The sequence below is a fragment of the Pelodiscus sinensis genome, chromosome 6, assembly GCF_049634645.1.
Source record: "Pelodiscus sinensis isolate JC-2024 chromosome 6, ASM4963464v1, whole genome shotgun sequence".
Classification (NCBI taxonomy): Eukaryota; Metazoa; Chordata; order Testudines; family Trionychidae; genus Pelodiscus; species Pelodiscus sinensis.
In genome coordinates, this window is record NC_134716.1 from 98,861,789 (window position 1) to 98,882,741 (window position 20,953).

The window sequence follows — 20,953 nt, forward strand, 5'->3', positions numbered from 1 at the left end:
GGCTCTACAGTCAGTTTAAAGTATTAAATAGTTACATCTGCAGCTCTGTATTTATATTACTAAAATAAATGCATGGATTATCTGAGAACAGAACAAATTCCTTTTACTTTTATGAACTAATACTGATAAGTGCAGTACTGCAGGAATTGATTCCTTGCACAATTTTCTGTCACTCCAGACTATGCCCTGGCTGGCTTCACCTTTTTCCACAGTATAAACTTCTTCCAGCTGCAGTCTTTCATCCTTGTTGGAATTGTTGACTCCATTCCCTTTGGCAATGGTCTCCTATTATATCTGTTTTGTACACTTTCTTTCTCTTATTTGTAGTGTTTACATAAAGACAACAAACAGTTCTTGTTTGAAAATGCTAGTTCTCAAACTTGCTCTCATGACATGGTGATGAAAATGCCCATGCATATTCTTCATTAGCACTTATACCATGCTGTTGCAATGATGCACGAAACAGACATTAAATTTGCTAGTGTGGCAGCATTGATAGAAGATGTGAAGGAAGAATGGCAAAATTATTTCTGCCTGCTGTTTATTCTGTCATTAGCATCAGCCTCTTTCCTTTCCCTCCAGGCAATCTATATACAGTGGGTTGTGGTGTAAGAGCCTCTTGCATTAAGTTGCCCACCATTTGGATCAGTATCTTTCTCCCCTGTCTTTTTTCAGATGTCATGTGACAAATGAAAGCGTCATGTTTTGTAGGGACCTCCATTCTGCTAGCTCTTAGGGGTAAATTCTTGTCTATAAACTGCTAGTTATTATTAGTATAGGAACACCTAACAATATGGGTAGATCCTCATTTTTATATCAGTCCAAATAAAGCTTAACACAGTGTTCTGGTTATTTAACATTTTATACTAATGTAGCACTCAGGCCAATCAATATTAGAGCTTCATGTACTGTAAAGTAAAGAACATAGTCAGTAGCCTGACAAGTTTATAAGCTAAAAAATATAGGTCATATTCTCTTTGGGTGTGTCTCGACTACAGGTTTTTGGTTTTTTTTTAAAAAGTGGCCTTTTTTTTGAAAAAACTGCCCCTGCTTCTACACTACCGCCTTGTTCTTTCGAAAGTAAATCGAAAGAACGTGGCAGTTTTATCAACCATGGAAAATCTTGTTTTACGAGGAAGAACGCTTTTTTTCAAAAGTGCTCTTTCGAAAAAAGGCACTATGTAATGCAAACTGTGCTTTTTCTAAAGAGAGCATCCAGACTGCCTGGGTGCTCTCTTTTGAAAAAGCGGCTTGCTTTTTTGAAAGTAATGGTTGTAGTCTAGCTGCTTTTTTTTTTTTGAAAGAGGCTTTTTCAAAAGTATCTTTCAAAAAAGCCTCTTTCGAAAGAGGCTTGCAGTCTAGACATAGCCCGTGTGTATATATTGTGGCAACCTCTTTGAAATAAAAAAATGCTGCACCAAATTACATCAGAAAAGACTATGGCTTCATATTTTTTTTCTCTTCTCTGTACCATTTTTTTCTTTCATTTTGTTACTTATTTCATGACTAAACCCTTTGGATTTTGTTGACATATTTATACATCCTGACTCCCTGGAAGTGGCATTGTTCTAAAGGTTAATTTATTCACTTTAGCATTGTTGTATGCCACTGCTTTCAGAACTGCAACCTTTAGGTCTTGTGTTATTTAACTTTGCAAATAGTTTTGTGATATCAATTGCAAAAACAACGCAACTTTGTGTGGTTCTAAGAGAGGATGCCATACTTGACTGTGGTTTGGCATAGCAAAAGAGAGGGAGTTTTATTACCATTTTGTTGGATTCTACATTTAAAGAATCCTTCATTTCTTTGTGAATAATTTATGCCATCCTTCTTGTCTGCTATTTGCCTTAGGAATGAGTGTTATTGCAGATTTTGAGTCAAATTTTACTGATATTTTGTGCATTGCTGTATTAAATTTTGGATGTGTAGAGAAAATGTATAGTTTAACATTTATTCAATGCATTCACAGTTATATAATGGTTGTACCACTTTCTCAGCAGCCTCTGCTAAAGCAGTTTAATATTTATTGTATTTATTTTTATCCATTTCTCCATAATATAATTAGGAAGAATTATCCTGTAGTTAAGCAGAGAGCAGCAACTCAGGCTAGACTGTAAGTTTTCCGGAAAAGCTTCTTCCAAAGGAGAGATCTTCTGAAAAAACTTCCAGAAGAGAGCATCCACAGATAGCATCCATTCAGTCTGGACATCTAGCATGTAAGCTGTGATTACTATGGGTGGAGTGGCCATTAGGGCACCTGTGCTTTTTCCTCTTTCTTCTTCTATTGAAAGAACTCTCTTCCCCATCCACACACGCCTTTTTGCGAAAGAGCTCTTTCAGAAAAGGTGTTCTTCCTCCTAGAAAGAGGTTTACCAATGTCAGAAAAATCCCTTTGTTCTTTCAATTTTTTTTTTAAAGAACGCGATTGCAGTGTGGATGTGAGATGTTTCTTTGAAAGACGGCCATTTAAAAAAAAAAAAAAAAAAAAAAAAACCTTTATAGTGTAGACATACCCTCAGAAGAATTGTGTTCTATTCCTGGCTCTCTCACAATCTTCGTCTGTGACCTGGGAGTAGTTAGCTGTAGTCACCCATTTTGGAAACCTTTGTTTTCAGGTTATCAATTTGTGGCTCCTTTGGCTGGATTTATAGACTGCAGTTAAAGCTGTAGGTTCACCTTTTCCAAAAATCAAGCCTACTATATGTCTTATATTGGTCACCCCAAAATTGAGGCACCCAAAACACAATGGCCACTTTTGAAATATTTAGTGTTGGTTACCCACAATCATAAAATGGGCTAATACACACAGTACCACCTGGAGTGTTGTTCATGTTTATGAAGAATATTCAGATCCACAGAGACAAAGTGTCTAAAACATCAGTATAGTAGCTTTTTTCCTTTTGATAAGTTTTCCATTTCATGTCAATATATCATTTTTTTTGTGACACTCAAAATTAGGTATGTATTTCAAGGACATCTTTTTCCAGTCCTTTATCTGTTGTTCTTATGAGCTATTTATAACATTAATTTGCAGTCCAAGACATGCATTTAATCCCTGATGCTTTTTATTTCCTGTTTTGAGTAGTCACAAATTTTCTTCAGAAATGAAGGTTTAATGTCTTCTAGCCATACATCATTTATAAAAGTGTTTTCTGGTTGTATGACTTCCACTTCTGGTTAATTAGGATATTGCTCTTCTAGTTTCCTTTCATCTTCCATTTTTGAAAAACCACAATTTTCTTGTTCTTGCTAGCCCTTCTTCTATCTCATTTTCAATTTTCATTTGAGTTGAAGAGCTTTCCAATTCTTAGTATTCTGCTGCTTCAGAGAACTTGCCTTGTACATGGGATTCAAAATGCTCATCCGAAACCAATGCTGGAAAAATACACACACCGGTCAGTTATTAATTCTTCCCTAGAATAAAGGAAAAAAGAAAATGTGCATCAAGAATGAATGAGAGGAGCTTTTTGTTCAGTTGGCTTTTTATAATAAACCATTAGACAGAAACAATATGAACGTATTGATTTATTTACTTGGGAGTTCACTTGTAACAACGCTGACACAAACTTTAGGATGTTTCTTTAATCCTAGAAGCAGTCATATACTGTAGCACTAATGAGTTTCTCTGCATTTTTCAATGTGCTTTGAACATAGTGTTTATGCTAATATCTTCTTCCAAGTATCTGTTGTTAATCACAATCTTAATTTTTCTTAAGAACATCCACACTAATACTTCTCTCTCTTTCATGGTCAAGATGAAGCATCTGCAGACAGCCATCTTCATTAACATCATAAAGGATAAGAGAGCAGGAGGACTGGCAAAACTGCAGCATACGCTTAAAAGAGAAGTACCTTGGAAAAACAGCTAATTGAGGAATACACCATGACCCTTCTCTTTGTAGCAGCAACTTAGCTGAACTGCAGAGTTGGTTCAGAAAGCAGTAAATAGTTTCAGCTAAAAAGTTTGGAAGAAACGGGAATTTTATGTATAGCTTAAACTTTGTTGGTGGGAAATTTCCATTTTTTTTCAACAAAAGGAAAAAAAAATTGAAAAATTGTCAGTACAGTGTCTGAAAACCAAAAATGTTTCAGCCCTTTGATGTTCATAAATATTTTGTTTTTCATAAAAAAAGAAAGAAAATTTCAATAAATCTTGACCAGCCCTAAAGAAATGTTGGGCTTCCCTTGTACAATGGGCAAAGATAAATAAGAGATTCTCACACTTTGCATGATTCAAAACTCAGCTCTGTGTGGATCCCCCTGCCATAGTAGCACTGATGTAGAATATGTGTTGGCATGACACTTTCATATCCATTTGAAAGTCAAGATCTATACCTGCAAGATTATAGCTAAAGAAGAGTGAAGCAAAATAAGCAAGTTTTTAGGTACTCATTCCAATTTTTTTAAAAGGAAAAATGATTTAAATTGCTATTAAAGTTTTAAGTCCATATTTTAAAGATACTGAAAACAAATCTAAGATTAATTTCTCACTTTCTTGCTACTTTACTACATGCAAACACAAAATACTAGAAAAGGAAAATTAAGGCCAATTACTGATTAAGAACAGCAATACTGGGTTAGACAAACGGTCTGCCTAGTCTTATATACCATCTCTGACAGCAGTAAGTGTTAACTGCTGCAGAGGGAATGAATATAACTGGTCAGTTTTCAATAGTCAGTCCCCTATGGTCCAGTCACAGCATCTGACAGTAGAGGTTTAGTTAGAGGTATATAGAGTTGCATCCCTGGCCATGTTGGCTATTAGCCAATAATGGACCTATCCCGTGTGAACTTATCTAATTCTTTTTGGAAACCAGTTACACTTTTGACCTTCACAATATCCCCTGACAATGAAAAGATATACTGTATGTTGTGTGGGGAAGTACATCCTCATGCTAAATTTGAACCAGGACTCTATTAATTTCATTGGATGACTCTTGTTTCTTGGGAAGGAACAAATAATACCTCCTTATTCATTTTCTCCACATCATTCATGATTTTATAGCCCTCTGTCACATCCCTCCTCATCATTTTTTTTGTAAAATGAATAGCCCCAGACTTTTCAATTTTGATTTTTAATTTGCACTTTAAAGGGGTATGGAAGGGTTCCATAGCCCTAACTGATTTTTAATGATTGATTAGTTGATTTGTTACCTCAATACACAGAGGCTCCATTTAACATCAGATTACATTGTGCTGGGGTTGTACATACATATAGTAAGGTACTACAGTAAAACTCCATTAGTCCGGCATCCAATGCTCCAGGACTCCTGATGGTCCGGCACCATCAGGAACCCGGAAGTGCTGGGGCAGCCGGACAGGCTTCCCCCATTCAGCTGCTGCTGAAACTGATCAGCAGCTGAATCGGGGAAGCCGGGAGCAGAGCAGCTGGTGTGCTGCTAGGTTGGTCTCGTAGCACTGCCCCTCGGGGCTGCGGGACCAACCTGGCATCACCCAAGCTGCTCTTGGGGACTCCTGGGTAGAGCAGCTGGAGTACTGCCGGGTTGGTCCTGCAGCGCCAAAGGACGGCGCTGCGGGACCAACCCAGCAGGACCCCAGCTGCTCTGCCCCAGGAGTCCCCGATTCAGCCGCTGCTGAAACAGATCAGCGGCTGATTCCAGGAAGCCCAGGGCAGAGCTGCTCTGCCCCGGGCTTCCTGGAATCAGCCGCTGATCTGTTTCAGCAGCGGCTGACTTGGGAACCCCTGGGGCAGAGCAGCTGGGGTCCTGCCGGGTTGGTCCCACAGCACCGAGGGGCGGCACTACGAGACCAACCCCGCAGCACCCCAGCTGCTTTGCCTCAGGCGTCGGGATTCAGCCGCTGCTCCGAGACCAACCCAGCAGGACCCCAGCTGCTCTGCCCCAGGAGTCCCCGATTCAGCCGCTGCTGAAACAGATCAGCGGCTGATTCCAGGAAGCCCGGGGCAGAGCTGCTCTGCCCCAGGCTTTCTGGAATCAGCCGCTGATCTGTTTCAGCAGCGGCTGAATCGGGGACCCCTGGTGCAGAGCAGCTGGGGTCATGCCGGGTTGGTCCCGCAGCGCCAAAGGACGGCGCTGCGGGACCAACCCGGCAGCACTCCAGCTACTCTGCCCCAGGCGTCCCCAAAAGCAGCTGGGGTGCTGCCGGGTTGGTCCCGCAGCCCCGAGGGGCAGCGCTACAGGACCAACTGGGCAGTACCCCAGCTGCTCTGTCCCAGGCGTCCCCAAGAGCAGCTGGAGTGCTGCTGGGTTGGTGCTGTAGCGCCGCCCCTCGGTGCTGTGGGACCAACCTGGCAGCACCCCAGCTGCTCTATTGCAGGCATCCCCGATTCAGCTGCTGCTGAAACTGACCAGCAGCAGCTGAATCAGGGACGCATGGGGTAGAGCCGGACTATCGTAAGGGGGGGCTTTGAGGGGTCTGGGGTGGCATCCCCTCCCACCCCACTCCAGACCCCTCATAGCCCCGCCTTCTGATAGTCCAGCATCTCTGATAATCCGGCACCCCCTGGGTCCTAAAGGTGCCGGATTATTAGAAGTTTACTGTACTTAGAAGTAAGTATTACAGGGATGAAACAGATAGTACAGATGAAGGGTGGAAGAAAAAAACCCACTTTTTACAATTTACAAATTGAGACATAGGAAGAGTGAATGAGTTAGCCAAGGTAATGCAAGAAGTCTGTGGCAGGGTCAGCATTTGAACATGGCTCAGTCCATAGCCATCCTTCCTGACTGCTAAAAAAAAAAATCTCCTAACTGGCTGTGGAATGGCTCCCCGCAGGTCGTGGACTTCTCTTCAGTTCATTCACTTTACATAAGAGAACCAAACCCTACAAAACATCGATAACCTCCCCAATAATACCATCCTTGCCACCATGGATGTAGAAGCTCTATATACCAACATCCCACATGAAGACGGATTACAAGCAATTAGAAACACTATCCCAGAGGACACTACTGCCAACCTGATAGCAGACCTATGTAACTTTGTTCTCACCCACAATTATTTCCGGTTTGAGAACAACTTATACCTCCAGATCAGCGGCACAGCCATGGGTACACGCATGGCCCCACAGTATGCTAACATCTTTATGGCTGACCTAGAACAACGTTTCCTCAACTCCCGTCCCCTTTCACCCCTCCTCTACCTACGGTACATCGATGACATCTTTATGATCTGGACACATGGCCAAGAAACACTGGAGATATTCCACAGAGATTTCAACAACCTACACCCCACCATCAACCTCAGCCTGGACCATTCTACACGAGAGATCCACTTCCTGGACACCACCGTACAAATCAACAATGGAAAATTAGACACCACTCTCTACAGAAAACCCACTGACTCATACAGTTACCTACATGCATCCAGCTCCCATCCAGAACACACCACACGATCCATCGTCTATAGCCAAGCCCTTCGATACAACCGCATCTGCTCTAACCCCACTGACAGAGACCAGAAGCTTCAGGATCTCTACCAAGCATTTATAAATCTCAACTACCCACCCAGAGAAACAAAAAAGCAAATTGAAAGAGCCAGACGAATACCTAGAAACCATCTACTTCAAGACAGACCCAAGAAAACCAACAATAGAACACCACTTGTCATCACCTACAACCCCCAACTTAAACCTGTCCAACACATTATCAATAAACTACAGCCTATATTGGAACAGGATACCATACTCAAAGAGGCTCTGGGAGACAGACCCATAGTCTCCTATAGACAACCACCTAACCTCAAGATGATTCTTACCAACCACCACAGGACATACCACACTAATACCAACCCTGGTACCTTCCCTTGCAACAAACCCCGTTGCCAGCTTTGTCCACATATTCATTCTGCTGATACCATTATTGGACCTAACCAAGTGAGTTGTAAGATCAAGAACACATATTCCTGCGCATCCAGAAATATAATCTACGCTATCATGTGCCGAAAGTGTCCGTCTGCTATGTACATTGGACAAACATCTCAGACACTTCGCCAAAGGATTAATGCCCACAAAACAGATATCAGACAAGATCACAAAGAGAAAACAGTTTCTTGCCACTTTAACCAGAAAGGACACTCTCTAAATGACTTAGCCACCTGCATTCTGCTACAAAGACCTTTTACATCTGCACTTGAAAGGGAATCCTCTGAACTGTCATTCATGTTAAAATTCGACACTTACCAACAAGGACTTAACAAGTCTTTGAACTTTCTCACCCATTACCAAGACAGTTTCCCCAATTATCACCTGTAATACCATTAACTCACAAACATCCCACTCTCCCTACCTTTAATATCAGCAATTCACAGACACTTACCTTCCTTCCTCCCCCTTCCCACCCCCCCGCATCCCCCTTCTGTTCTGCAATGTGATTTGTCCTTTTCATATTTGTTCATTTTTTTAAATTGTATCCTTTGGTATATATGGTTGTGACTACTTTCTTCCACTATTTGATCTGAGGAAGTGGGTCTGGCCCACGAAAGCTCATCATCTAATAAACCATCTTGTTAGTCTTTAAAGTGCTACATTGTCCTGCATTTTGCTTCAAACCCTAAAGAATACATAGCAGTGAAGCGGCATTGAGGGAATGGAGACAAACACCTAGTACTCTTTCTTATTTCATTCTCTAGGATCAATACTGCACAAAATCAAATGGAGGCAGGGATTCCTACACAGAGACTTTTCTAACCATGTTGAAAATAGTACATTTGTGGCTGTTTCTTTGTCTGCTGGAAATTCTCTTTTGTTATATAGAAAACTGCAGAACATCATTAGTAAAAACATTTTATGCAAACATCAGGACAGAATGACACTTCCATTAGTCAAGAAAGCATGTACAAGATAACAGCAATTTATTTTTGTTTTTGACAAAAGACGCACATGACATTTCTTAGCTTTCCAAGTATGCTCTGTTTCCAAGGAGCTGAGCCATAAACCACTACCTGGATTAAGATGGTGGTGGTCTCAAGACTTCAGTGTTAATGCCAAACCTGTCACACTATTTACTATGTATGTGCTAGGTACAAGCAAATCTGTTCCAAGCCTGCCACTGAATTATTGATGGCTAGGGCTTTGCACAGCTTTTTGAAAGCAATCTAAAGCCAATGGATTTTGTACAATGAATCAATTTCATCAGATATTTTATGGTTTTGAGTTGAGTTGAAATTGCCATTTATGGTAGAAGGGAAAATGCAATTGTGGTTTCATTTGATTAAACCAAAATGTACACACACAGAATCTACTTCGCATATGAAGGACTCATAAGTGGCTTGAGTAAAGAAACAATTCACTGGACCTCTTAATTACTTTTAAAATATGAGTCATTTTGCAATCAACAGTTTCTTTTATTCTAATGTTATCAAGTACTATTTTAAAGTGCTTGCAGAAGACTGACTCACCAGCAAGTACACCCCTAGAAGCTAGGCATGGTATATGAGGCTTTCCTCTGGAGTGTATTGCCAACAGCCACTCTGGGCTTGTAGTGGCCTGTGTTGTCACTCTTTGATTAGGCCATATTCAGTTCCAGCCTGCTTGTGGCAATCAAGTCCCATAAAACAGCAGTTCAGTGACTATACACCAAGATTTCTGCCCAGTTCTGTCTTTAGCATTCCTTACAGCTTTATATTAATGGGCTTTCATACCATCTTCCTCAGTGGCAAGAAAGGGAACCCAGACTCTCCCACTACTTTGGGTTCCAGAGCAGGAACCTTGGAGAAAGTAGCTAACATCTGCTTTCTTGCACTCCTTGCTTCCTTCCCAGACAACTTCCTACCTCAGCCTCTCTCTCAACCCTTTTCTCATGTCCCTTTCTGGGCTCACTCTGCCATACATGCTTTGCCTTCTGAGCTCAGCGGAGTTCTTTTTGGCTCCTCAACTGACCAATGTTCCTAGAGCTTTCTCCCTGGAAGACTGGATCCTGTCTGCATCTGCCCTTTGTGTTTCAGTGTCTCCTTTCCTTGTGGCTCACCAGCTCACTCCACTCCTGTGGCATGCCACTGCCTCTTCTGCACCTTTGCTTGTGTATCCTGCTTAGGAGCAGATCCTAAGCCCTGCTCATCCCCTGGATCTCCTTCCTACTGCCCTAAATTCATTCTTTTATTACAGTAGTGCTCCTCTCAGTTGGGGCTCATCCTTAATTTATCACTCAGCTTCATCCGCACTGGGGCCTAATCTTAAATTGGCCCTGGACTACCCTCCAGATGCAACCTGATACATTAATTGCTCTCTGGCTCCACTTAACTCTCTCTCACCCAGCCTGGGTATATACCCTCTCACGGTATTATATAATTAACCCCATCCAAATACTCATTTTTTTCCTCAAATGAGAATCTAATTGTATTTTCTAATAAAATTATTTTTCTATTACCAATCACAAGACATTGTCAGTTTATCAGGTTACCATGGAAAAAGTGGATTTAATCAGTGCTGCTAGTCAAGGGATTGTGTTTTATTAGTCAACTCCATTTGATAAAGCCGTGTAGGGTTGTCTTGTTAAGCAACTGGTTGGTGAAGGCACTGGACTTGTGATGCTACTGCATAACTTTTTAAATGATTTGCCCAAATATTTCCAAGTCCTTTTTTTCAATCTCTCAGGTCCCATGTTAAGGTCTTAGGTTACTAAAAGGACTTTGAATGCACACTTTGTGTTGGGTGAAGGTCACACTCCCAGAACACACTATATTTACATCTGTAAATCTATTTTCAGACATGATGCCCGTATGCTTTCCTTTTCTGGCCAAGCTAATCATAAGGGAACAGAGCTACCTTTGCTAGCAGCCAGATGGTTATGGTGCAGAAAGGCCAGTGTATTAAGGCAAATAATTTTCTCCCCATCCATTTTTTCTGGTCTCCACTTTTCAGTGTTGAAATTGTAGACATATTCCAGCATTATCACAGCTTGTGGAGGAAGCAGGAGGCCTGCCCAGCACACTGCAAGCATCCTCCCACACACTACCTGGTAGTGACACAGACTCAGATTTTGCTAGCTTTCATCATCTGACTAGCTGTACTGTCTTCAAGGGTATCCTTTTAAGGTAAACTATATTTGATTGACATTGACCTGTGTGATGGTCCCAGTTCCCAGAGACAGAGAGTGCAATCCTAAAATCACTAATATGAGAATTCTCTGGGTGAAGTTCATATCCAGGCAAAGGGAGCACTCCAAACAAAGGCTGGTATATCCTTTTACAAAGCTAGCAACATACATTCACTTTTTCTTAATGTTATCCCACTAATTTTAATTATAAACTCTCCTTTAGATCATGGGACAAAAGGAAAAGAAAGCCCAAGACTTATGAAGGGAGTCTGAGACTGAAGCGATAATCCATTAGGTATCATAGAATCCTAGAACTGGAAGGGACCTCAAGAGGTCATCAAATCCAGTCCCCGGCCCTATATTTAAGAGTAGGTTAGATAAATGTCTATCAGGGATGGTCTAGACAGTATTTGGTCCTGCCATGCGGGCAGGGGACTGGAATCAATGACCTCTTGAGATCCCTTCCAGTCCTAGGATTCTATGATTCTCACAGCAGGGTCAAGCACCATCTAGATCATCCCTGTCAGATGTCTAACCTGCTCTTAAATACCTCCAATGATTGAGATTCCACAATCTCGCTATGCAATTTATTCCAGTGTGTAACCACCCTGACGAGAAGTTTTTCTTAATATTCAACCCAAACTTCCCTTGTTACAATTTAAACCCATTTCTTTTTTGACTATCATCAGAGGTTAAGGAAAATAATCTTTCTCCCTCCACCTTGTAACACCCTTTTTGGTCCTTGAAAGCTGCTATCATGTCCCCTCTCAGCCTTCTCTTTTCCAGACTAAATAAACCCAGTCCTTTCAATGTTCCCTCATAGGTCATGTTTTCTAGACCTGAGTTGTCCTTATTTCCCTTCTTAGGGATGAGAACTATACTTGCCCTTTCCCAGTCTTCTGGGATCTTTCCTGTGTTCCATATCTTTTCAAAGATGATGGCTAATGGCTCAGATACCTCCTCAGTCAGCTCCTTGAGTATTCTAGGCTGCATTTATTCAGGCCCTAGTTACTTGAGTAAGCAACTAACTTTTCTAAGCAATTTTTACCTTGTTCTTTTCCTATTTTAACTTCTGAAAATACACAATTTTCACTAGTACCCTAGTCATATTACCCCCTTCTCTGATGTCAGCACAGGGCAAGGGTGGCAAAGGCCCTCTTCAGAGGATGGAGAGAAGAGCCTTCATGTCATCTGTGCAATTATGGCTCTTCTTGTAACTAATCACACAAGGATGCGGAGGCCTTTTTCTCCCTTCAAGCAACGGGACTTTTTATAACCACATTTCTGCTGACAATTGGTGCTGTGCAACATTGTGAAACACACACGTCCTTGCCCCACCACATCACATAAAGATAGAAAAGACTATCCCAGCTCCCTGGGCCATGTAGGTGGTGCTATTGGCTGCTTCGTGGGACTCCCTGTTGAGTTAAGCTGCTTCAGACTCTGGCCTGTCACACAGGCTGGCCTCCTGGCATTTGAATATTATAATTCTCTTTTTTGAATATTACAATTCTCTACTATGTTTATGGGGACCCTGGATAATACTATGTTTAAGTCCTTATACTACCCTTCCCACCACAATATCTAAACACTCTCCAGTTGTGCATTAAGTGACGAGACTAATTGTCACATGGGTTTCAAAGCCTGAAGGAGGACTTAAGCAGGTGGCGGTAGGTGTACATAAGCCTTGTGATGGTCTTCTGTACAGGAGTAAAAACACTCATTCTTCAGACCTTATTCCAAAGAGCAGTCCATTGAAATTAATGGAACTACTGGAGGGATAAGGTACTGATCATTGTAAGTAAAGGTGGTAGAATTTGGCACATTAGTAAGCTTCAAGGCGAGAATCTTGCACCTTCACTTGCAATAATAACATCTTATTCTGTACACTGTTCCACTAAAATAAACATATATTTTAAGAGTAAGGGAGCAAAAACTAAATTTTGTATTTAGTTGCAAAAGTTACTTTAAACAGCAAAATGTTTTGACAGAAAATGCACCTCCTGTTTAGCTTGTCAGTGTCACTCAATTGATTTTCCGTGTTTAATTCCATATGCAAATCTATATGAAAAACAAATAAAAAAACCAAGATGTGCAGCAAGGACCTGTTTATGTACATTACCACTGTTGCCAAGGAAACAACTTTCTTTCTGTACATTCTGAATGGTGGCTGGGTCTCAGTCAAGGCATCTCATACTGTGGCATCTAGAAAAATGATTAAAGTTGAACAAAAATGAAATATGTTTCATAATTACGTAGAGGTAGAGGCAAAAAGCAGTGTGTTGACATGAAGAGGACAATAGGCACCATACAACAAGGTACTTTAGGAATTGATTTAGATCTTTTTTATTGTGGGCAGATGAAATTCATGCCTGTACTGAGGGCACAACATGTGGAATGCACCATGCAAGCCACATGCAAGCCTTAGATCTAAGTAGTATACAATAAGGCTTTATGAAAGGTGTACTGGGCTGCAATTCAACTTGTAGGAGAAAATGTAAACAGAATGGCCAGATTCCACTTTACACCTGTGTAAGTCCAGCATCAATGGAGTTAAAAAAAGCGGAAGAACAAACGTGTCCTTGGATGTGAAAGAGTTTTCCGGGATATCTCTGGAATCCTGGAAAAGCTCCTGCAGTCTAGCCTCATTTTTGGAGGAATAAGGGTTCTTGTGCAAAATGGGGGTTTTCTGACAGATGGCCCCATCTACACAGAGCTTTTTATCACAAAAACCTCTTCTGCAAAAAGGATCAGAAGAGAATATGCAAAGGAGAGCGCGAGATTTGCAAATGAGCGCTCCATTAGCATTTCCTCTTCTGAAAAATTGCTGCAGTGTTGACGTAGCCTATCAGATGCACGTAAGTATGCTTTTAATACTATCCCTATTCAGGATAGCACTTGAGCTCTCTGAAAATTTGACAGTATAATTCCATGGAGGTAAGCATGTGCTTAAAAGTAAACATGTTTATAAATCTTTTAAGTCCTTTATAATTCAAAGTCAATGTTTTCATTTGGAATTCGGTGCCTAACCTGCTTTTGTAAATCTTACTAGGCACTATCCACGTGTTTAGGTGAATAGCTCCTAAAGCAGAAAGTTCTAAAATTATGTATCCCTGGTCTACACTTGGACTTCATTTCGAGTTAACTGCCCAAGGTCAAATTTATAAATGGTGCATCCACACTACCAAGCCCGTGATTTGAAATAATGGGTCTTGGAATTTGAACTCTGTACTCCTGCTTTTCACCAGGAGTAACTTTAATTCCAAAATAGCTATTTCAAGTTAGGATGCTCTGGTATGGCTATTTTGAAATATCAGAGGGGTAGCCGTGTTAGTCTGAATCTGCAAAAGCGACGAGGAGTCCTGTGGCACCTTATAGACTAACTGAAGTGTAGGAGCATAAGCTTTCGTGGGCAAAGATCTATTTCGTCAGATGCATGTAGTGGAAATTTCCAGAGGCAGGAATAAATATGCAGGCCAGGATCAGGCTGGAGATGACCAGGTGATCCTTGATTGGATCCACCTGGTCATCTCCAGCCTGATCCTGGCCTGCATATTTATTCCTGCCTCTGGAAATTTCCACTACATGCATCTGACGAAATAGATCTTTGCCCACGAAAGCTTATGCTCCTACACTTCAGTTAGTCTATAAGGTGCCACAGGACTCCTCGTCGCTTTTATTTTGAAATAATTACTCTTCAGAATAGTGATAGAAATGTAGCCGTGTTAGTCTGGTGTAGCTGAAACAAAATACAGGACTATGTAGCACTTTAAAGACTAACAAGATGGTTTATTAGATGATGAGCTTTTGTGGGCCAGACCCACTTCCTCAGATCAAATATTGGAAGAAAATTGTCACAAACATATATACTAAAGGATACAGTTAAAAAAATGAACACATATGAAAAGGACAAATCAAATTTCAGAACAGAAGGGGAATGTGGAGGGGTGGGGGGAGGGGGAGAAGGTAGATGTCTGTGAGCTAATGGTATTAGAGGTGATAATTGGGGAAGCTATCTTTGTAATGGGTAAGATACCCAGAGTCTTTGTTGAGACTCAGGCGTAGAGTGTCGAATTTTAGCATGAATGACAGTTCAGAGGATTCCCTTTCAAGTGCAGATTTAAAAGGCTTTTGGAGCAGGATGCAGGTGATTAAGTCATTGAGACAGTGTCCTTTCTGGTTGAAATTGCAAGAAACTAATTACTCAGTGCTTCCTGGGACTCTAAGGCTATGTCTAGACTTCGCTGAAGTTTCAAAAGAGGAATTTGCATATCTTCTTCCGATATCCACTTTCGAAAGTGAAAGTAGTCGGGATGTGGTTTTTTGGGTACCCCCCCTTTTTTGAAAAGCCGCTCTTCCTAAAAAATGAGATTTACATGGCTTTTCGAAAGGGAGGGAGGTTGCCAAAAAAACCTGCATCCTGACTACTTTCACTTTCGAAAGCAGACCTTTCAAAAGAGAGATCAGAAAAAAATATGCAAATTCCATCCTCTTTCGAAACTTCAGATTAGATTAGACGAGCCCTAAGTCTGAGGTGATGCATCTACATTAATGGAACCTGCTTCAGGCTAATTTTGAGGCTTCCCTGTAGAGTGGACATACAAGTTCAAGTTTGTTAAATAGGGAGTTATTAAGTTGAATTTAGGAATTTCAAAATGCTTTCCTAGTATAGACATGGCCATAGGGAATAAGAATTGAATGTTCTCTTCCATGAATGCCATTGATGTGTGTGCTTAAATGTTCGTTTTTACTTCCCATATTCCCTTTCTTTTATTTTTTCTCTCTCTACTGTGTGTTACTTTGACACATCTGTGTATGTCATCTCTTTCTCCCTGATGATGCAAGACTGGGAGGACAAGACCTGTATATGACTTGTACTAATACTACTGAACACTAAGAAGTGGTCTTATTTGCAGCTAACAATGATGTTGCTCGCTCATAATTGGAACTATTTCAATCATTGTCTTGGTATACCAATGGAACAGATCTAAAGTGAACTATATGGCTAGTCTCCCCTCCATTGGAACCCTTCTCCTATCCAATTGGAATAAGGATTAAAAATTATTTAAGCAATCTTGAGTTAACAGATGCATTTCTATTTCCTCTAATTTAAATTTCCACAGAATGCAAACTGCTTGGTTGTCTCTGTGACACAGGGGCTTCAATGAGAAATTAAAACTAATGGAATTTTCAGACAGATACAGAAGAGAGCAGGTTAAAATTTAATGAAGAGTCATATAGGGTGGAAAAATTCACCAAATTGTGATTTCGGAGAGATCCAGGAGAATAAACTCAAAGACTGTGACTCTTTGTGTTGAGGGGGGAGAAGTAATATACTGTATCAAATGTTAAAGTTCTGACAGCAGAAAAATCTAACAACAGAAAAATGTATCTATCAGAATTTGTGCATGGAGGCAGGCATGAGAGCTAGGAGAATTAGCAATTGGATGTATTTTAGAAATGGGCTAAGTGAAGGAGTCTTCCCTTGAGTGACAAGGATTATCTTGGGATAGATCAGCAGTTCCCAACCTTTTCCAGATGGGGACCCATTTTGACAATTCAGGAAGACTTGGTGACCCAAGACAATTCAAAAATGGGGGGAGGAGGGGGAGCAGAGCCACCTGGGGGGGACACTTGGCAACCCTTTTGAAATGTAATGGCGACCTATATTTGGGTTGGGAAACCCTGGGCTATATTGTAATTTTTCAATCAGCTCTGAGTAAGTGGCAGTACAAATTGCCACTGTCTGAGGAACAAACCAGCAGTTGAATTATGCCTCAGAGTCATGCTCCTGTCCAGAGCTGAGGGAGAAGTAAATTACCATCACCTATTCTGTGAAGCAACTCATTTGCACCTCAAAAGTTGATGAGTAAGGGGTGGATGAGCGGGGAGTACTGAGCTACGAGCCTCTACTCAGAGCACAAGCCTGGCATCTCAATGTGATCAATGAAATGAGAGGTGGTGTCCTTCCTCCTTCTTGCTCCCCTGAATGGCTAAATGAAGCTACGATAATCAATTCTCAATGACAATATTGTTTTGCATTTGATACAATCTAAGCAATCAGTAGCTGCTTAAGACGACTAAATGAGACCCTAATCTAATCCAACGAAAGAGCCCTCAGCAAAGAGAAGACCCTCCCGCCACATATCATCCATTTGGGCAGAGGTACTTGACACTGTTTTTTTTTTTTAATTAGTTTCAGATTGCTGCTCATGTTCTGAGTATGGAACAAATCCTCAGAGAAGTTAACTGCCTGTATAAATGCAAAGTAAAACATGATGAGTAAGACAGAAGGCATATAAATCAGGACTGTCAGATGAAGTAGACAAAATTACATTGCTCTGAAGCAGACATAAGTGAGCTCAAGGTCGGCCCCCACATATTTATATCAGTCAGTCTTGATCCATTGTCAGCCAGGGTTTTCAAACTGAAACACAGAAACATCTCGGCTGTCTACATTGGCAAGATTTTGCGCCAAAGTGATTGCTTTTGCGCAAAATCTTGCTGCCTGTCTACACTGGCCGCGAGTATTTGTGCAAGAACACTGATGTTCTACTGTATGAAATCAGTGCTTCTTGCGCAAATACTCTGACGCTCCCGCTCAGGGATAAGTCCTCTTGTGCAAGTGTTCTTGTGCCAGAGGCCAATGTAGACAGGTAACATCAATTTCTTGCACAAGAAAGCCCGATGGCTAAAATGGCCATCGGAGCTTTCTTGTGCAAGAGAGCCTCTACACTGGCACGGATGCTTTTGTGCAAAAGCAAATCTTTTGCACAAAGGCACATGCCAGTATAGACACTCTCTTGCGCAAATACTTTTAATGGAAAAACTCTTCTGTTAAAAGTATTTGCTCAAAATCATGCCAGTATAGATGCAGCCCTCATGTATGATGTCTAAGGATACGATTTAATCAGGAAGATATGGAGGTCATACATTCTGTGACTTCAGCAGATCTCCATAACTTCTTTGCTCCAGCTCCAGGTTCAGTCCCAGACTGTGAGGCTATGGCTTCGTCTTCAGCCCTGCCAGGACCATACTGTGATTTTTGTACATTTTTTCCCAGGATCTCTGAATTTTGTGTAATTTTTCCTCAACAAAATCATATCCAAAGCTACCTTTTAGGGTGTGTCTAGACTACAGAGTTGTTGACAAAAGTGACTTTTGTCGACAAAACTATACCTGCGTCTACACTACCGCTGAGTTCTGTCAACATAACGTCGACAGAACTCAGCAGTTTTGTTGACGCTGGTAAACCTCATTTTACTAGGCATAATGCCTTCTGTTGACAGAGTTCTGTCAACAGAAGGTGTTACTACATGTAGGGTTGTGTCTAGACTACAGGGTTTTGTCGACAAAGCAGCTTGCTTTGTCGACAGAACTGAATGTAGTCTAGATGCTCTTTGTCGACAGAAGCTTTGTCGACAGTATCTGTCGACAAAACTTCTGTCGACAAAACCTGTAGTCTAGACGTACCCTTAGTGTCTTTACATAGTTACAAAATCAGACATAAAAATGTGGAAGTATCACAGCGCCTCATTAATGAAATACTGCTTACTTTGTCATTTTACCAGATAATTATAGGCTGAATTGATTGGAATACAAGTTGTACCTCCCTGGTCTGGCACCCTCGGGACCTGACCTGTCCCAAATGAGGGAATTTGCCAGATCAGGGGAGGTCCCCTGCCACCAGTCTCTCAAATACTGCCTTTCCCCTCTGGCTGCTCTGCTCCAGCCCCACTGCCACTGGACTTCAGCCCTGCTGTTACAAGGCTTGGGCTTGGCACACTGCCACCACGTGGCTGGGGCTCTCCAGCTGCCACAGTCTTGCTTCTGCTCTGCCCCACTGAGGCTTCTCTGGGATGGGGCTCCATGGCTGCCCCACTTTTGTGCTGCCTGGGGCTTCCTGGGGACAGGGCTCATCGGCTGCCGGTGGCCCCACTGCTGCCGTGCCCTGCCACAACTCCCCGGGGCTGGGGCTCCGTGTCTGTCTCCCTGCTGCCACACTAGGACGGGGTGCCACAGGGACGGGGCTTACTGATCCTGCTGTTGCCTTGCCTGGCCAGTGCTTTCTGGGGTCAGGGCTCACCACTCTGATCGTGGGGCTTTCTTCTGCTGGACTCCCTGACTGGCTCACATTCCCGGGCTCTGGGGCTCTCTGGTCTAACAAAATCACAGATGTTGCTGGACCAGAAGGTCCTGGATTTAAGAGGTTCAGCCCGTATAAATATTGTACTTACAGTTCAGTGTTATACTTGACAGCCTACTTTTCACTTGCCTAGTTTGAAACTAGAGCCCAGGTAGCAGGGCTGAAGCCAGAGTCCCACCTCCCACAGCTGAAGCATGTAACAGCTTTGTGGGGACCCCTGCAGCATGGGCCCTGGGCAGTTGCCCTATTTGCCATCCCTGCAATTGCAACTTCCCCATGACCCATTCCATGACCCTTTTCAGAGTTGCAATGCCCCCAGGGATTCATGTACTGTTGGTTGAGAACTACTGGTATAGGTGATAAAAGTAATTATAACCCTGGTGGCCAATCTGTGGTGCACTCCTAGTGAGGCTATCACCAGTGGAGCTGCAGTATTTGCACCAATGGCTCAAGATTTTAGCAACTATGTTAATCAAGGTCATATTACTGAAGAATCAGAACTTCAAATCTGAACATATCCAGGGGCTAAATTCTTTTCCCCACTCTGTGGTATATAGAAACGGTATAAAAGAGCTGCAAGCTTCATAGGGTGAGTTACCTCAGCCCATGATTAATGGCAGCCCAATACTGTCTCCCTCATAGGCCTCTCTGTAGAGTGTTCTGGGGCTAAGAAGTTCAGTGCTGGGAGGTGTCAGGATCATAGCATTCAGTACTACAAAGATTCTGGGAGTTTGCATTTTATGTGGGGCCTTTTTGGTACTGACAGCCACCCAAAATCCATATATAACAAAGGTGGAATAAAGCCACCCACTCTTTTTAGAGGGTTTTTTTTTTGGTCAGGAATATATTCCCAGTCTTTGGAGAAATTTGGAACAGGATTCTGATCTGACCTTTTTGGCTGGGCTTATTCCATTCTAATATATTAAGTCAATTGTAAATTAATTCTGTCATATTACAAAAGCTCACATCCATTGTACTTATTATAGGAATTCTCCCTGAAGTTCAAGTAACATTTCTGTTAATTTAACTGAGAATAACCTTTTCAATCAGTTTTGTTTTAAGAAAAAAGCCACATCCAACTTAACAGCTATCATCACATTTCAACCTGATATAGGATGTATGCACACTGCACACACAAAAACCCAGTTGAAATATTAATGTTGAGAATTAGTATTATATCGGAATCTCTGATTCAGTCCAGGTCACCAGAGCAACAATAGATGAGGAAACCTCGGGTATCATAGCCGATCCCATTAACTTCAACAACCTGTTTATTATGTGATTTGTTTTTATAATCTTGGGTTGACAAGAACATGGTTTGATTGTGGTCTCCTACATGAGATTCCACAAAGTATTGCTCAGCCAAGAATAGTACAATGGGAAAATAAATTCAAATACTGCCCAATGCCCGGAGGCTGCTGCTAACATAAATTGTTAATAATAGAAATGCTGACCAGCAAAGAAACATACTGATGTAGTATCTTTCTGAAAGCATATTGATTCTTCAGTACATTAATTCCTCACATTGAAGAATTAATGTCATGGAGTGAGTCATAGGTCAAAATATAAGTTATATTTTTAGAGTGGTCATTTATGGGTTCTTCTGTTATGTGGAGGAGTTTTTTGTCTTTCTGACACAGATACTTCTCATTTCATTAAGTTTTTAGGGTACAAGTAAACTGATTAAGGCTATGTCTAGACCGCAGGCTTCTTTCAGAAGAAGCTTTTCCGAAAGAGATCTTCGGAGAAAATTTCTTCCAAAAGAAAGCATCCATTCAGTGTAGATGCTATC

General features: G+C 41.6%; 1 long non-coding RNA gene across 1 annotated transcript in view; it reads right to left on the minus strand.

Moving 5' to 3' along the window:
• Window positions 1–2,845: 2,845 nt before the first annotated feature.
• Window positions 2,846–20,953, minus strand: part of LOC142829768 (uncharacterized) — a 52,999-nt gene continuing 34,891 nt past the window's right edge. The window contains exons 2-3 of the long non-coding RNA XR_012904519.1: window positions 13,121–13,220; window positions 2,846–3,414 (exon numbers count right to left, since the gene is read on the minus strand). This is a non-coding gene — a long non-coding RNA (uncharacterized LOC142829768). The remainder of the gene's footprint in view (window positions 3,415–13,120; window positions 13,221–20,953) is intronic.